Below are 3504 nucleotides of genomic sequence, written 5' to 3'. Positions count from 1 at the left end.
GAGTGAAAAAACTCAAACTACCCAAACATTACTCCTTAGTAAGAGAGCCTTAAAAGTAATCTTTGCTAACATTATTGTCTCAAGGATTTCTGTATGAAATATGTTATTGACATCTAATGTGACTAAACCCATCCTGTTGTGATTTTTTTACTCCTATATGCATTTCCAGATATGAATAATTTTGTGAAAGTCGGGAATAATGCTATTTTTGTATACTGTTTTTCATTGTGCATAGGATACTTTTAGAATAAGAGTATCATAAATATATACAGCCCCTGTTTTTGTTGTGTATGTCAGCTCTGTCCAGAATCTGCCTGCTTTTTGGGGTACAAAGTATGGATATGAATTATGTTTTGTCTTAATTGCCATGTTGGCATTAAAAAGTTCAATGATCTTCCTAGGAAATCAATTCCTTTTCTTCTTCTAATGAGCCCCACGACTGTATTTGGTTATAAAACAAGCAAATATGACAGCCTAGAACAGAGTTAGCAAGTTATGAATAATATAGACAGTGCAAAATATTAATAGATTGTTGTCTGGATGCTTGTTTCTTGGTGGTTTTAACCGATGAGTTTAATAATGGCATATCCACGGTAAATAAAATTATAGGATAATAAATAAATAAATAAAAGTATTCTTGTAGTGGTTATAGAATTCTCCCTAAGAACCACATGTATCACATTTTCATTTTAATAAGCTGATGTAAAAGTCTATGTCATTTTGTAATTAAATATCAAGCATACCTCCCCTTAAATCATCTGATAGTGACATACACTGAGGTATTTAAGAAACATTTAGAAATGAAATGGATGATTACTTTTTCACGGTAACTAAAACTGCATACAGGATTAAAATTATTATATAATTGGTGAGCATACTCATTTCTCTAGATTTTTGACCTCATATCTCTAACATTTTGAGGAATGGGGAAAAAGCAGGTCATAGTAATTGACTAGTTAAAATCTAAGATGCTCTGGTGATTTAGGCATTTGGTTCTGTGGAAGAAAGTTGGGGCAGTCTGCTTTCATAAACGTTTACAACCTTGGAAGTTCAAATTGGCAGGTAGTTTGTTTTTTTGAGTTAAAATCTGTTTAGAAATGCAAAACTGGGGCTGATGTTGATATGGTGGCACTGGTAATTTTGGTCACAAAATAATAGTATATCTGAAGAAAATGCTACTTTGAAGGGAAAGCACAGAGTAATAGAATTTAGGGAAGTGATTTGAAAATTTCCTGATTGGTTGACTATATGATGAAATTTTAAGCTTATTTGGTCTCCCAGTGAAGATACTGCCTAATTGATAAGCAATTAGACTCATTTTGGGGCTATAAATTGGTTGATTATTTAAAATGACCTTGTTGTTGTTGTTGTTGTTATGTGCCATCGAGTCGGACCCGACTCATAGCTCTACTTTTTTATTAAATCAAACAATTTACATATTTACTGGGGGAAAAAAAGAGCCTCAACAATGTTAAATTCTCTTCTTCATTATTTTGTCATTCATTGAACAAATCACATAATATTTCCTTTGGTGTGATTATTGGTGCAAACAGTTAAGCCAGACAGACGGTAAGTCACTGGAGTACCTGTCCAGGTGTATTTTAGAGGAACCCTTAGTCCTAATGTTCAATAACAACTTTTCTAGCATACAGTCGAGAACTAGAGTTTACTGATGACTTTCATGGAACTAAAGGACAAATCAAGGTTTCTCTAGGTTAGGATTTCTAACAGTTGTTTCAGTAAAGCTCTTAAATTTACAAATCCAGGATCTCCTCTTTTACGTGGAATTATAATAAAACTTACAACCATATAAAACACATCAATCTGCCATTTATATGTTGTTGTTAGGTGCCATTGAGTTGGCTCTGACTCATAGTGACTTTATATTCAACAGAACAAAACACTGCCTGGTCATGCACCATCCTCACAATCCTTGCTATGCTTGCCCATCCTTACAGCCACTGTGTCAATCCATCTTGTTGAGGGTCTTGCCCTTTCTCACTGACCCTCTACTTTACCAACCATGATATCCTTCTCCAGGGAATGGTCCTTTTTGAAAACATGGTCCCTTTACATAGAGAGAGGAAAATGAAAGCTCAGTCAGTGTGAAGGAAGGAGAACACTATGTAAATGGTTGTTCCTTTTACCACATATCTTGAAGCCCTCAATAATTAGATAAAGCCAAAACACTTGTTAAAATAATATAATATTATGCCACTAAGTGGGTATGTATGTAATTATGTACAGAGAGAATGTTTTACCTTTATAACATTAAGGAAAAATTATAAACTATATTTTATATAAGGAGTTCTGGTGGCACAGTGATTAAAGCATTGTCCTACTAACCAAAATGTAGTCAGTTCAATCCTATTAGCCACTCAGTTGGAGAAAGGTGAGGCAGTCTGCTTCTGTAAAGATTTGTAGCTTTGGAAATCACCAGGGATGAGAGGAAAGGGGAGGGAAAATTGTGGACTATTTGGGGGTCAGATGTTGATTTTGGTGAGGGGAGGAATGGTATGGAAAGAGTCAGTGACCAGCATGGTGATATTGGGGAAAGGAAAGACCCTGAAATTTGCACAAAAGATACAGACAACAGAGGCAAATACTATTACATATACAACATTGCATTATCACTAGCACCAAATAACAGGCTATGGATTAAGGCATAAACAGGTGAGAAGAGCAGGTGGGGGTGGGAAAACAGGAATACACTCTAGACCAAGGATAGAGTAGGCTGAAGATAATCTTATATATGTGCTTGTGCTACAAAATTAGCCACATCCATTACAGAAGCAACAGAAGACAAGGCTGGAGTAGCTTCTCAGAGATAACCAAATACCTTGAGGGGAAGAATCACTCAGCCCGTGGGCTCAGGATCATAGTCTTAGGGTACATCTCACTCAATTGGCACAACATAGTACATAAAAATTGTGTTCTATATCCTACTTTGGTGAGTAGCAACTGGGGTCTTAAAAGCTTTGGAGAGGCGATCTAAGATGTAACTATTGGTCTCCTCTCATCTGGAGCAAAGAAGAGTGAAGAAAATCAAAGTCATCTGGAAACAATTAGTTAAAAGAGAAGGCCCACGAGGACCTCAGCCTCTATGAACCAAGACCAGAAGAACTAGATGGTGCCCAGTTACCAATGTCAACTGCTCAGAAGGGGATCAAATCTGGAGATTGTGGATAGAGTGGGAGGAAAAATGTGGAACAAAATTCAAAAACACAAAAAATGCCCAGAATTGCTGGTCGGAGAGAGATTGGTGGAACCCCCAAGACTATGACCCTGGGTTATCCTTTGGGCCTAGAAATGAACTCTCTTACATGGATTGACTCTCAGCCCAACAGTGGAAAGACCTACACACAGAACACCTATCCCAGGTTGATGCACCCACCTACTCTAGGAAGATGCACCCTTTGGATCAGTCAGCCATGAGACACAAGTGGGGTAGCATTCACACAGAGGGAAAGCTGGACAGACAGCAATGCATGGATGGGAAAGGCA

The 3504-nt window shown here is 37.2% G+C and overlaps 1 protein-coding gene across 1 annotated transcript in view; it reads left to right on the top strand.

Annotated features, from left to right (window-relative positions):
- Positions 1-3504, top strand: part of LOC103201376 (dystrophin-like) — a 2052823-nt gene that overhangs the window by 163776 nt on the left and 1885543 nt on the right. The gene's annotated exons all lie outside the window — the stretch shown is intronic.

Source organism: Orycteropus afer, unplaced genomic scaffold, assembly GCF_000298275.1.
Source record: "Orycteropus afer afer isolate SDZICR_OR568_19922 unplaced genomic scaffold, OryAfe1.0 scaffold00148, whole genome shotgun sequence".
In the NCBI taxonomy this organism is placed as follows: Eukaryota; Metazoa; Chordata; class Mammalia; order Tubulidentata; family Orycteropodidae; genus Orycteropus; species Orycteropus afer.
Note: the sequence above shows the minus strand (reverse complement) of the source record. Positions and strands in the feature narration are given on the sequence as shown.